General features: G+C 40.3%; 1 protein-coding gene across 7 annotated transcripts in view; it reads left to right on the top strand.

Annotated features, from left to right (window-relative positions):
• Positions 1–3,372: 3,372 nt before the first annotated feature.
• Positions 3,373–15,224, top strand: part of NT5C2 (5'-nucleotidase, cytosolic II) — a 101,114-nt gene continuing 89,262 nt past the window's right edge. For all 7 annotated transcript variants that reach the window (XM_061162517.1, XM_061162516.1, XM_061162513.1 and 4 more), the window contains exon 1: positions 3,373–3,440. The gene's annotated coding sequence lies outside the window, so the exon portion shown is untranslated. The remainder of the gene's footprint in view (positions 3,441–15,224) is intronic.

The raw sequence follows: 15,224 nt of genomic DNA, 5'->3' as shown, positions 1-15,224 counted from the left end.
AGCCAGTGTCAAGATAGACCAAGCAAGCCACTTAGGGCTCTTCTTTGCTTCTATAGGCTCCCCAGCCTTCTGTTAGAAGGTTGTTTCACAGTTGGCATGGCTTGTTTTACTCCTGAAAGTCATGAGACCAAGAATCTTGTACTTTTGCTTTTTTTTTTTTAACTTAATATTTGATTTAAAAAGCAATGCATGAGTGCTTTTATCTTCTAAAACATTACAACTAAAGGTAATACCCCCTTTGAACATTACCCACAATCTTGGTCTTTTGCCCTTATCTTTAAAGATAACCTCTGATTAAGAGTTTGACCAATAGCCTTACAATCTGTTTTGAAAGTCTTAGTTTGGGCTGATGTAACTGGATACCTGAGACTGGGTGGTCTATAAATGATAGAAATTTATTTCTTACAGTTCTAGGGTCTGGGAAGCCCAAGAGCAAGGTGTTAGCAGGTTCAGTGTTTGGTGAAGGCCCATTTCCTGGTTCAGAGACAGCTGTCTTCTCTTCTTGCTGTGTCTCACAGGGGAGAAGGGAGTAGGCAGCTCTCAGGGATCTCTTTTATAAGGGCACTAATTCTGTTTACTGCCCTCACAATCTAATTACTTCCCAAAGGCCCACCTTCAAATACCATCACATTGGGGCTGAGGTTTCAGCATATGAATTTGATGGGTACACATATATTGTCTATAGCAGGATGATAAGAAATTATGGTATGTATGTCTGTGTTTTATATTAACTTTTGACTTTGAAATGTTTAGCTTTACAGAAGTTACAAAGATAGTACAGAAAGTTTCAGTGTGCCCTTCCTAATGTTAACAACTTACGTAACTCTGGTTCAGTGACCAAAACTAAGAGGTTAATATTGGTACAATACTAGAAACTATAGACTTCATTAGAGTTTCAACAGTTTCCCCGCTAATATCCCTTTTCTGTTCCAGGATCCAATCTAGGATCCCAAATTGTATTTAATTGTCTTGTCTCCTGAGTCTCCTTCAGTCTGATAATTCTCAAGTCTTTTCCTGGCTTTCATAACCTTAATAATTTCAAGGAATCCAGGTCAGGTATTTTGTAGAATATCCCTCAATTTGGGCTTATTTGATGATTTTTCACGATTAGACTGAAATTATGCATTTTGAGGAGAGTGTCTATAAAATATGAAATCAATCTCATGCTGCAAGTTGCTGTTTTCATTCAAATATATGATTTTGAGATAGATGTAAATTAACATATAGGTCACTTATTTAAATTGGAACTCTACAGAATTCCTTTACTGTAAGAGTTTTCTATATTTTATTTGGCCATTGCCTGATAGGTGGGCATTTTGATTGATAAAAATTTTCTTTATTAGCAGTATCATAGCAATTATCCTTGTTCATACCTCCAAAACATCGGATTATAGTAGATAACTAGAAGTGGCATTGCTGAGACATGGATTTAATAGATGTTGTCTGATTGCCCTCTAAAGTGGCTGTGCCAATTTACATTCTTTTGATATTATGAAGCTTGAAAATTGTTGCCAGTTTCAGTTTTAATTCCATTTCCCTGGTTACTACTGAGCTTGGGCATCTTTTTGTATTCTTACTGGCAATTTATAACTTTCTTTCTGTGAACTGCCTATTTACATTTGCCCATTTTTGTAGTGAATTTTTTTCTTCTTGATTTGTTGCATCCTTTATATGTTGCAGATATAAATCCTTTGTTTTATATATTAACAAATGTTTTCTCCTAGTCTGTTATCCCTTTGTTTCCCATTTTTTGTCTTTATTTCATCTCTCTGATTTAAAATTTTTTTCTGATTTTTTTCTTTTGGAAACAAAAGTTCTTGATTACAAAAGTAATATAAACAATGTAGAAAATCTGGGAAGTTTATGAAAAAGTATAAAGAAGAACCCGCCCTAATTCTTATCACTGAGAGAAAACCACTATGAAAACCATACTCAATTACATATTTCCTTCTAGTCTTGGTGTGTATGTGTGTGTCTGTTTGTGCATGCACTTCATTTTGATCACATTGCATATATATATTTATTTGCTTAGTGCCATGATCTTTAGATACAAACTCTGGCCTTTTTCCACGTGCACTTGGTTTAAAGGTAGTGTCAGACTACCTTCAAACTCCTATTTCTTTTCCCCACATATCCTGAAAAATCCAACAGGTAAGAGTTCAGGGCCTGTCCTCAGCCAACCAGTACTGAACTTGGCTCAAAAACACAAGAGAGGGTAGAAATATTCCAGCAGAGCACTTATTAAAAAGCCTTGGAAGTTTTAGTTGACTGCAAGCTCAATGAGTCAATAGTGCGGGTGCCAAGAATTTTATTTCTTGAATGCAAGGCAATAAGCCCTACGAGGCCTGGTTTGCTCTGATGGTATCACAAACATTTGATTCAGTCTTGGGCAACATACTCTGAAGGAGCCACAATCAAACTGACCACGTGTGTAAGAAGAATGAGGACAGGGACCCTCAAAATCAGGACAAAGGAAGAAACAATGGAAGCAATGGGAGATACTAGTCTGGAAAAGAGAAGATCTTGGGCAGAAGTCTTCAAGTATCTGAAAAGCAGAAGGTGGGAGAGAAATTAGACCTGTTTGTTCTCTGAGGCTCCAAAGGCTAGGACTTGGGCCAAAGAGTGGACGCTTAGGAAACACCTTCTGGCTGGTCAGAGCTGTTGAGGCTAAGGCTTTCTATCATTGAGGAGCTTTCTTTCAGACGCGAGTTGGTTGGGGTAGGAGATTTTCTTGAGGGTTATGTGCCAGGACTGTGCCGAGGACACTTCCTCTATTATCTTATTTCATTCTGTCATCATCCTAAGAGGTAGGCAGTGTTGTTAAGGATGTATTAACACCTGTATTAAGGATGAGGGAAGTGGTATGATGAACTAAGGTATATCGCACAAGGTCACACAGTTGGCGAGCTGTGGAACGGAGACTCCAACCCTTTCTGACAAACCTCCAAGTCGTACTTTTAGTCATTACTGGGACTCAGGCGTAGTTTGGGCCAGAGGACTTTTTGAGGTCCTTTCGTCTGGCAAATTCTGTGACTGGGAAAACGGATGCCTCCACCCCGCTGAGGGTAAGCTTCGGAGTGTCAGTGAAGTAGTCCAGGGCCCTGCAGAAGGCCCAGGGATGGAGACCTAAGGGACATGGAAGGGTTGTCAACGTGCGTCACCCCACAGCTCAGCAGCAGGCGATGTTCTGTTATTTGACAATCCCCAGACCCGCGCGAGGGACCGGCACGCAGGCCCGCCTAGCGCCCGCACTCCGGCCGCGTGGCCAGGGAGCGTCGCGGCGGCCGGGTTCTGCGGCGGAGCTGGGGGACGGAACAGCGCGCCGGTCCCTGGCAGGGCGCGAGCAGGGGGGCGGTGCCGGGGCGGCGGGGGCGGGGAGAGCGCGCGCCCGGGAGCCTGCGGCAGTTGCGCGCTGGGATTGCTGCCGAGCGGCGGGGCCGGTGAGTGCGGCGGGACCCGCGGGCGGGCTGGGAGCGGGGGAGCGAGGGAGCAAGGGAGGGTGCGCGGCAGAGCGCGCGACCTGTGCCAGGGCCCCCCACCTGCCCCCGCAGCGGTCCCACTCGGCTGCTGTGCCCGTCAGGCTCCTCTGGTCTGAGTGCGCGCCCGCGGACCCCGCACCCCAGATTCCGCACGCCCCCAACCCCAGTTAGCCCCCAGCCTCAGAGCAGCCCCTTCCTCCGCGCCGCGGCGACGCCCCCGGCCCCACGTCACGCTCGCGCCATTGTTTCCCGGTCTTGGGCTCGCCGGGACCCGCCTTCCTCTCTGAGCGCGGCCCCTAGCCTCCGCAGTCAGTCTCGCCGCGTTCCGGCCCGTTCCCCTGCTTTTCCCTCACGCTGGTGGTAGCCCCCATCCTACCTCGGGCAAACACCCCTTTACGCAGTTCAGCTTATTTTTTCCTGCCGACGCCTGGCTTCCTCCCGTCGGTACCCGACGTCTGCCTTTCCGCCAAGTTAATGGGCCTCCCCACCCCGTGCGCGTTCCCGGTCGACCCCCCCCTCTCCCCGAGGAAGTAGCCGGCAGCTGTGTGTTAGGATGCAAGGTTAACTGCGTTGTAGCAAGAACGGCCAGAAATTGCCAACTGAAAGCCCACATGCCAGTTTGGTCGTTTGCAGCACTTCCTGGAAAGCTCACTTCGAATTGCAAGCCGCCACGAGAAAAACGTGCTAGTTCTTTCCCAGTGGCTCTCGAGTCCGGGGCCAACTGTCTGGTGGCAGTGCATTCTTTTCCTGGGGACCCCTGAAGCCCTTGAGAGCCGAGAGTGAGATGCGAATCTAAGGCCTGAACCTGTAGTTACAAGCATGACGTTTGGGGGCTTTGACTGTGGTAGGCCTGAGCTTTTAAAGGCAAGTAGGTAGAGTTGGATGTCAGATGTAGCGTCTTCCCTTGCTGTTGGCTTTGGGCCCTGGTTTTGAGGATGCATTGTTAAGTGCAGGGCTCTGCAGTGACTAGTCACCGTTATAGGGTTGTTTTTGTGCGTGGGTGTGCGTGTCCAGATTCTTCATGATTGAACTTGTTTCATATTGTTTATATACTGTTCATTTTGCCTCTTAAAGCAGTATATGCAAACTCTGGTAACTGTAATGTGAAAGAGTTCCATTTATCGTGGAACCGTAATGAGGGGTCCTTTCAGATATTTACCTCGACACTTTTCAACATGGTTAGAATTTTTCCAGATGAAGGCATCCAGGCCTGAAGAGGTTAAGTTCAAGAAGACACAGCTTGTAATTAAAAGCAGAACTCCACATGCTGGGCTGATGCTAGCGCGCATAAACTTTATTTTGGAAATGCTTTTCTGTTGCAATGTAAGCCACCACATTTCGGTATAGCTTGCTACATTATTCTCATCAACACAGAATTTAGATTTTAGAATTTAATGATCAACTAGTCTGTAAAATGAGAGAGCCCAAGGAGATACTCGGCAAGGGTTCATTCAGCTCCAAGATTTGATTCCATTGTTTGAAAATTTATAATTGGCTACAGGTTTCCAAAAGTTTATAATTATAGGGAGATTTATATAGATATTTACAAAGGGTATCTGCAAGCCTGATTAGTTATTTCAGGTGTAGCTTCCTAAAGAAAGCCAGGGAAAGTGGAATGTTGGCCAAACGTTCATCTTCTGCCTCTAGGCTACTTCTAATTTCTACTGCTTAATGGGGTAAAGAGAGAGCATAAAACTTGTTTTTAAAGTACATCATTTTATTGCTTGCCTTTCTTACCCAAAAGCAAAATTTAATAGTTAAAAAAATCCCACAACTTTATCATATTATTTGTGACAAATATCTTTTCTAGTTCTTTATTTTTTTAAGATTTATTTATTTTTTGGCTGTGGTGGGTCTTCGTTGCTGTGTGGGCTTTTCTCTAGTTGTGGCAAACAGGGGCTACTCTCTAGTTCTGATGAGCAGCTTCTCTTGTTGTGGCGCATGGCCACAGTGGACTTCACTAGTTGTAGCACGTGGGCTCAGCAGTTGTGGTGAACAGGGCTTAGTTACACGAAAGCATGTGGGATCTTCCCACGGGACCAGGGATCAAACCAGTGTCCATTACATTGAAGGGCAGATTCTTAAGCACTGGACCACCAGGGATGCCCCTTTTCCAGTTCTTATGTAAATATAATTTTTATGTAGTTATAATTCCTTTTACATATTTTAAATTTTGCGCTTCCCCACATATCTGGATGTCATCCATGTATCTAGAGAATTCATCTACTTTTCTTTTGTGGAGGCTCCATAACATGATTTTATGCCTACTAGTCAATAGTGCCTGGCATATAGGCTCTCAGTAAATTTTTGTTGAATGAATGTAATATTTTGAGCTGCTTAGGCAACATTTCGGAACACAAAATGTTAAATATCACAGGGCATATATTAAATGACATATGAGCAGTAAAGGTGGTCAGTACAAGGGCACTGAGCCAGGAGATGGCATCACACATGTTTAAGGGCCTGGGTTTTGGAGTCTGTGTTTGAGACCTGGCTTGCCATACCATTCATGCACCCTTGGAGAACTAACCTTAAGAGAACTTCACTCAGTTTCTCTCACCATGAAAAAGGGAAAAATAGAACAAATTTCAGAGTTGTGTTGGTTCAGTGGGATAATTCCATTGAAGTAACACTGCTGCTGCTAAGTCGCTTCAGTCATGTCCGACTCTGTGCAACCCCACAGATGGAAGCCCACCAGGCTCACCCGTCCCTGGGATTCTCCAGGCAAGAACACTGGAGTGGGTAGCACCCATTAAATTCTCTGTAAATGTTAGCTATTAGTACTGTGTGGTTTTTGTTTTTCTTTCGGTTCAAAATGGAGAGATTACTGTAGGTTGGCGGAATCAGGGAAAACAAGAAAGTGACACTTGAGAGTAGGGAAAAAATGCAAAAGTGGATATATTGAGGGTTTGCTGAATAGATTGCTCTCACTAAAACAAAGAGTTTGGTAGATCAATAGTATGAAATAAAACTGGAGAGAGAAATTCGAGTAAACTATTCAGAAGATAGGCTACATGGGTTCCTTGCAGATAGAGCAAAATTAATGAAGCAAGACAGCCCTTATTTACAAGTAGCTGGTGTTTGTTTTCATTTTTAAAGTTTAGCCCTGAAAAAGTTACTTGTTTTAAGGAAATTGATAGCAAATTGTTATGGAGTGTCAAGTCCTTGTCTTTTGAACAGAGTAAATGTCATGTGACTTTTTACCATTTGAAGCAATTACCTTAAAGCAAATATCATTTGAAATTTGTGTCCTATGATTGGTTACCAAAGTTTGCAGTGGCTGTTTTCCTTTTCATGAAAAACAGCTTCAGCAGTACCACCCTCCCCCTCTCCCCCCAGCAAAATGGCAAGCAGAGCAGCAAAATGACCCCCTGTTTGGGTGAAATACAGAATCAGAATTAAATTGACTCATTGTTGAACTATTTGTTCTTTTGTGTGTTTCTTTTGGTTGGGAAGCATTATCAAGAGTGTGAGATGAAAAAGGCTGCAGTGTCAGGGTCTCCTTGGAAAGAGAAGATTGAAATCTGGTGCCTGAAGTTTAATGGTTGAATATATACTGTAGGTTCCTTGTTCCCCGATCAGGGACTGACTCCGTGCCCCCTGCAGTGGAAGTGCAGAGTCCTAACCACTGGACTGCCAGGGAATTCCCTGTGTATTTTATATGTATATATAAAATACATATATGTACATATAAAAATATACATGCAAGTTCCAGAGGATAGTGGAGGACAGAGAAGCCTGGCATTCATGAGGTCACAGAGAGTTGGACATGACTTAACAGCAACAAAAATATGATATCAGCAAGTTGGTTGGATATAGTAGGCCTGTCGTATCTGACTGCAAAATGGGGAAAAATCAGAAGGACGACTGTACTGTGCCATTTTATATAAGGAGCTTGAGCATCTGGGAATTTTGGTATCTGTGACGAGGGGGTGTGTATCCTAGAACCAGCGCCCCCATGGATTCTGAGGGCCCACTGTGTTAGTATGTTTCCCTTTCAGATGTCCATGGAGTATATGTTTTTTAATGCTTCTTGGTTCAATTTAATGGGATTTCTTTAATATTTTAAATATATTAAAATACAGAGTATAATGTAACCATCTTAATTACAGTTCATATTTATTTTGTGGGTTTTTTGCCCCATATTAGTCCCTGTTCTAATTGTGTAGTCTCTCCTTTCAATTTACTGTATTTTTCAAAGGGATAAAATTACCAATGCAGGTAAGGCCTGTATGAACCCTTGCTGATACTGTTCCTCTCTTTTGCCCTTTCATGAATTCAGTAATTATTCCCATTATATTTATATAGTTTTACTAATATGTGTATGTCCATAAAAGGGCATATGCTCTTGTTTAATATGTTACACACATGATTCTCTTGTTTAATGTACTATGCACGATAAAAAACTTGTTTTTGAGTCATTGTTTATATTTTTGAAGATATTTTATGATAAAGCATTGTTGAAAGAAGCTCATATGAAGATTTTTAAATGTTTTGGTTAGTTTATTTGGTTGTGCTGGGTCTTCATTGCTGCGCTTGCGCTTTCTCTAATTGTGGCTAGCCGGGGCTGCTCTCTAGTTGTGGTACAAGTGCTTCTTGTTGCGGTGGCTTCTCTTGTTGCAGAGAGCAGGCTCACTAGTTGGGGCACACTGGCTTAGTTGCCCCATGGCATATGGAAACTTCCTAGACCAGGGATTGAAATGGTGTCCCCTGCATTGGCAGGCGAATTCTTAATCACTGGACCACCAGGGAAGTCCCCATATGAAGATTTTCGGGGGAGTATGTTTTTTGGAGGGGGCTATGTTTGACTTCTTGCCCAGCCTGTGTTTCCAGGTTTATCCCAATATTGAGGCTGTTTGTTCTTTTTAAAATTAATTTTATTGATGTGCATTGATTTATAGCATTATATAAGTTTCACAAATACAGTATTTCTAATTCTGTACACCCTTTGCTCACCACCAAAAATGTAGTGTCCATCGATCACCATATAGTTGATCTCCTTTACCCATTTCCCTTTTCTTCTCCCACTGCCCCTGTGGTCATTAGTACTCTTTTCTGTCTATGTTTTTGTTTGTGTTGGTTTATTTATTGTTTGTTTATTAGTTTTTTATATTACACATATGAGTGAAATCATATGGTATTTGTCTTTCTCCATCTGGCTTGCTTCACTTAGCATAATATCCTTAATGTCTATCAGTGTTACTGCATGTGTCAAGATTTCATTGTCTTATGAAAGTGAAAGTGAAGTCACTCCGTCGTGTCTGAGTCTTTGCGACCCCATGGACTGGGGCCTACCAGGCTTCTCTGTCCATGGGATTTTCCAGACAAGAATACTGGAGTGGGTTGCCATTGCCTTCTCCAGGAGATCTTCTCGACCCAGGGATTGAACCCGGGTCTCCCACATTGTAGGCAGACGCTTTACCGTCTGAGCCACCAGGAAGTCATTGTCTTATGACTAAGTAGTATTCCATTGTGTATATATGTATATATATACCACATCTTTTCATCCATTGATTCCAATCCTGGCTATTGTGAATAATACCAGAATGAACATAGGGGTGTGCATGTATCTTTTTTCAGATTAGTGTTTTCATATACTTTGGATAAATATCCTTAGAAGCTAGATCATATGGTAGTTCTATTCTTACTTTTTCAAGGGATGTTCATACTGTCTTCCCTAGTGGCTACACCAATTTATGTTTCCACCTACAGTATATGAGGGTTCCTTCTCTCCACATCCTCACCAGCACTTGTTATTTCTTGTTTTTTTTTTTTTTTTATAATAACTTTTCTGTCAGGTGAGCAGTGATATCTCTTTGTGGTTTTAATTTGCATTTCCCTAATGATTAGTGATGTTGTTTAACATTGTTTTTGCTGCATATCCATGTTGATAGATATATCTTAAGTTCGTTCATCTCAAGTGCTCTATAATATTGCATTATGTGAATAACCCAGTTTGTTTATGAATATGTAGGGGTTTCTGCCTTTTTTGCTATTGTTAACAGTGCTGTAATAAACATTCTTCGATGTGTCATGTTATTTACAGGTGTGAGAGAATTCTAAGCCTAGGGAATTCTTAGGTTGTAGAGTATGAGGATCTTCACCTTTATTAGATAAGGTCAAATTATTTTCCAAAACACTAAATAGGACATACCCATCAGCAGGTTGTGAGAGTTCCCATTTTGCCATATCCTTGCAAACATGGATATTGTCAGACTCTTCAATTTTAAAATCAAGCTCAATTCATTTTAATATGCTTTTCCGTTTATTGTAATGATTTATTCTGCTTGCATCCATTTATTGTGAGATTTCTGTTCTCTGTAATTGCTGTTCGTATCCTTCTTTCTTTTTTTTCTGTTGGCCTATTTTCTTTTCTATCATTAGTTTGCAGCTCTTTATCTCTACTTTATACTGACACTCTCCCTGTTATGATATTGCGATGTCCTCTCAGTGTTTGATTGCTCTTTACTTTTTCTTGTGCACGAGTTTTACATTTTTTTTTAAAACTATATTTATTTGATTTATTTATATTGCTACACTGGGTATAGTTGTGGTAAAGTGTTAACAACTGGTGAATCCAAGAAAGATGTGAGTGTATTCACTGAACTACCACTGTACTTCTCTGTAGGACTGAAATTTTTCAAATAAAAAGTTGGAATAAAAATGTAAAACTTAAAAAAAACCAACAACTGTAAAACTTGGGCTTCCCAGGTGACTCAGTGGTGAAGAATTTGACCAGGGATCAAATCCAGGGCCCCTGAGGGTTCCTTTCTTTCCACAGCCTCACCAGCACTTGTTATTTCTTGGGATTTTTTTTTTTTTTTATAATAACTTTTCTGTCAGGTGAGCAGTGATATCTCTTTGTGGTTTTAATTTGCATTTCCCTAATGACTAGTGATGGTGTTTAACATTGTTTTTGCCCTGACCAGGGATCGAATCCAGGGCCCCTGCATTGGAAACTTGAACTCTTAGTCACGACCACCAGGGAAGTCCCAAGTTTTACATTTTAAAAAAATATTTGTTTGTTTATTTTTGATTGTGCTAGGTCTTCGTTACTGCCTGGGCTTTCTCTAGTTGTGGACAGCAGCGCCTCCTCTCTAGTTGTGGTACACAGGCTTCTCACTGCAGTGGCTTCTTATTGCAGAGCACAGGCTCTAGGGCATGTAGGCTTCAATAGTTGCATCACATGGGCTCAGTAGTTGCGCAGGGCTCCTGAGGTTTATAGTTCTGACTCAGTAGTTGTGGCGCACTGACTTAGTCACTCTGCCATATGTGGGATCTTCCCTGATCAGGGATGGAACCCGTATGTCCTGCATTGGCAGGCAGATTCTTCACCGAGACACCTGGGAAGTCCAAGTTTTAGATTTTTTTTAAGTTTTACATTTTTATTCCAACTTTTTATTTGAAAAATTTCAGTCCTACAGAAAAGTGCAGTGGTAGTTCAGTGAATACACTTACACTTTTCACCTGGATTCACCAGTTGTTAGCACGGCCATGTTTGTTTTCTTTCCTATATAGATTTTTTTCTCTAAACTGTTTAAAAGTAAGTTGTAGACATCATGACATTTCATCTCTCAAAAGATATATTGATACTTAAATATCCTAAAAGCAAGGATGACCTATAAACCTACAGTATAATTATCACAGTTAATATGAATTTAACATTATTACCTAACATACAGTGCATATTAAAAATTTCTCAGTTGTCCCAATAATGACCTTTATAGTTATTCTTCAGCCCCATCCCTGGTTCAGGATCATGAGTTGCATTTAGTTACCATGTCCCTTTAGTTACCTTTAATCCACAACAGAGCCCCAGATTTTTGTTTGTTTTCGTAATATTGATGATATTTGAAGAGTCCAGGTTAGTTGTTTTATAGAACATACCACAATTTGGATTTGTCTGATCATTTCCTTGGGTATTTAAATTCAGACTAAATGTTTTTTGGCAGGGTATTTAAATTCAGACCAAATGTTTTTGGCAGGTATAAACTATAAATTTTAACCTAGTCAAATTTGTCCATCTTCTCCTTTATGGTTTGTGTTTATTATCCAAGAAAGTCTTCTCTACCTTGATGTCCTAAGGCTTTTCATCTTTTTTTTTTCTAAAAGTTACATGGTTTTGCTTTTTTTATATTTAGGTTTAGATGCTATTTTTTCTGCTTAGTCTATCTTTAATATGTGGTGTTCAGTTAGCATTTGTGTTACACATTCTTTTTCTGCCATTGTGTTTGTTATGAAATTACTCTGTAAATTCTAAAGACTGCATGGCTTTTGTTATGCACTAAATTGTGAAAATTTTGTGTTATCTGAACCGTGCTAAATGTGGAGAGGTTGAAACAGCTCAAATATTCTGTATGAAAATTGCGAACATTTTAAGATATGTTTGTAAGAGTTTCAGCATGGTATCTTGCTGTAAATAACACCAAGATGTAACAATGGGATCTTTCACAAATCTGAAATCAGTGAATGCTGTATTCTTAGCCTTAAATTATTGACTTTTGCAATAGGTTTGATGACGTAATCCTAGGAGGAACTGAGAGCTTTCAGGAAAGAAAGAAACCGATAGTAGATTATATTTAGGATACTTAGATTGACATGAAAAAATGTGTGAAATTGTATAGCCTGTGGCATTTAATGGACACTCTGAAGTTTGGACTCTAAAAGTAGAAACCTACTATAACATTCCTTCAAACATAAAGTATTTACTACATTGTGCAGAAGTCATAAGTATTAAACACTGTGGTCTCTAGTATTATAAATATTATAATTTATCATGCACTGTGTGCCAGCCACTGTTCTTAGTATGTTGTACTTATTGATGCATTAAATCCTTGTTCCAACTGACCATTTTGGAGTAGAAGAATCTGAGGTGATTGTATAATTTGCTCAGTTACAGAACTAATTAGCATTTGAACCAAGTTTTAAACTTGGTCAGTATGGCTCCAGAATCTGTACTCTTTACTACAAGTTTGTTTCTATAATCTTGGTCAAATTATTTATCTTCTTTATGCTGTTTTCTTCTTTGTATAATGAAGATAATGGTACCTAATTCATATGGTTGTTGTGAGAAGTCAGATAAAATATATATAGAGCTTAGAATAATACATGAAAAAGTGAGCGCTAATTAAATGTTTTATTGTTGTTTAGTCGCTAAGTCGTGTCCAACTCTTTTGGGACCTCATGGACTGTAGCCTGCCAGTCTCCTCTGTCTGTGGGATTTCCCAGGCAAGAATACAGGAATGGGTTGCCATTTCTTTCTCCTAAGGATCTTCCCCACCCAGGGATCGAACGCATGTCTCCTGCATTGGCAGGTGAATTCTTTACTTCTGAGCCACTGGGAAAGTTAGCCATTATTATGTTAGCATTACTAAGACATTGAATTTATACATATCTCTGAATTTTAAAAAAAATTGTTTTTTTTTTCTTTTTTGCTGCATTGGGTCTTCATTGCTGCCTGAGGGCTACTCGTTGCGGTGGCTTCACTTGTTGGAGCACCAGCTCTAGGGAGCTTGGGCTTCAGTAATTGTGGCGCGTAGGCTCAGTTGCTCTGCTGCCTGGGGGTCTTCCCAGACTAGCGATTGAATCTGTGTCCCCTGCATTGGAAGGTTGATTCTTAACCACTAGACTACCAGGGAAGTCCCATATCTCCGAATTTTCATCAAATAAGTGAACTAAGCCATATATATGAATGTATATAATAAAAAGGTAGAACTGTCATGGTGATTATTGCGGCGCCCAGGCTCCAGAGTGCTTGGGTTCAGTAGCTGCTCCTCTTAGGCCTAGTTTCTCTGCAGCACATGGGATCTTCATTCTCTGAACAGGGATCGAACCTGTACCCCCTGCACCACAAGGCAGATTCCTAACCACTGGACCATCAGGAAAGTCCCCATCAGCTTTTTAAAAGGATATTCATGAATCATTATTAAGTCCTCCATTGCAAAGTATTATATGTTAGCTGAATGTAAAAACAGTTCCGCTCTGTTACCTTTATGCTTTTGACCTTAGCTAATTATAGCAGTGTTTTGAAGAAATAAAAGTCCTGTGGTGGTCCCCCCTCATCCACAGTTTTGCTTTCCACAGTTTCAGTTACCTGCAGTCACAGCCTGAAAATATTACATTCCAGAAATAAACAAGTCGTAAGTTTTACATTGTGTAATGTGAGTATGCCATTCTGAGTAATGTGGTGAAATCTAGCACTGTCCTGTCCGGGATCCCCAATCATTGACCTCCTCATGGCCCAGTAATCCAGAATCACCCAAAGCAAATAATTTTCCTCCTGACATATCATCAGAAGATCAAGAGTAGCCTAACTAACACTGTGTCACAATGCCTACATCCCTCACCTTCATCTCATTACATAGGCATTTTATTTTAAACATTTATTTTTATTTATTTGGCTGCATAGAATCTTAGTTGTGGCATGTGGGATCCAGTTCCCTGACCAGGGATAGAACCCAGCCCCCCTGTATCAGGAGTGCAGAGTCTTAGCCACTGGACCACCAGGGAATTCCCTACATAGGCATTTTATCATCTTATATCATCACCAGAAGAAGTATGAATATGGTAGAGTAAGATATTGAGTGAGAGACCACGTTCACATGACTTTTGTTACAGTTGTATTGTTGAAATTGTTTTATTATTAGTTATTGTGGTTAACATGCCTCTTGTGTGCCCTATTTGTAAGTTAAGCTTTATCGTAGGTATATATGTATAGGGGAAAATATAGCTTATATAGCATTCCATACTATCCAGTTTCAGGCATCCACTGGGGGTCTCAGAATGTGTCCCCTCTTGGATAAGGGTTAGGGGGAACTGCTGTACTACATATTCTCAAGCATAGTCATTTAAAAAGCTTTCTTTACATGCTCTCTTGCTCCTTTCTGTCAACAACTATGTTGTTGTTGAAGGTCATTCAGTTGAAAGCAACCTTCATATACGGATGAACTCTGTGTGATGTGGCAGAGTGAATGGAATTCTAGGAGTAGCAGCAGTAAAGTGTTCAGGATAACATAAAATTTGGGTCTTTTTTTGGTCTATTTTTGGAAGTTTAGGAACATATGCAATACAGTCACATTTTCTAGTTACGGTTTCAAACTAGAGATTGGAGCATGTTGTTGCTTGAAGAAGAAAAACAAGTTATCCTGGCAACAGGTGGTACATTTCTCATTTGACAAGATCTCTTCTTAGTTTTGTTGTTTTCCATCAGAGAACAGGGAACCTTTTGTTCGAAGGCCTGGTGTCGAAATGTTAGCAAAATACTATACTAATCAAGCTAAGAATCTTATGCGTTTTTGAACCAAGAGTAAGATTTCATGAAGATTGATTTAGAGCATTAAAAAGAACCTGTGTAATCTTGCATTTTCAGGTGTACACTGAAATTAGCTTCTGAAAAGCAAAATGCTCCAAATGTAGAGGTTTAAGAGTTTATTTCTGCCTGTATATTTCAAGTCTGCATTTCCAGGAACTGAGGATACAGCAGTGAATAAAACACTAGTGGAGCTTGCATTTTAGAGAGAATGACTTGGCAGTATAAAACTGTCAAATATGTTAAATCTAGAAGTGTAAATGTTCAAAAAAGAAAAATAAAGTAGGGTACGAGAATAGCTAGTGATATTTGTGGATAGGTAAGTGAGATTTTATTAGTTGGAATTTGTTAGCCATCTGTATCACTTGATGTGTAAACTTAGTCTTTTACACAAATGTAAAATATGGGCAAATGATATAAAGAACTGAATGAAAAAT

This window comes from Dama dama, chromosome 15 (assembly GCF_033118175.1).
Source record: "Dama dama isolate Ldn47 chromosome 15, ASM3311817v1, whole genome shotgun sequence".
Lineage (NCBI taxonomy): Eukaryota > Metazoa > Chordata > Mammalia > Artiodactyla > Cervidae > Dama > Dama dama.
Note: the sequence above shows the minus strand (reverse complement) of the source record. Positions and strands in the feature narration are given on the sequence as shown.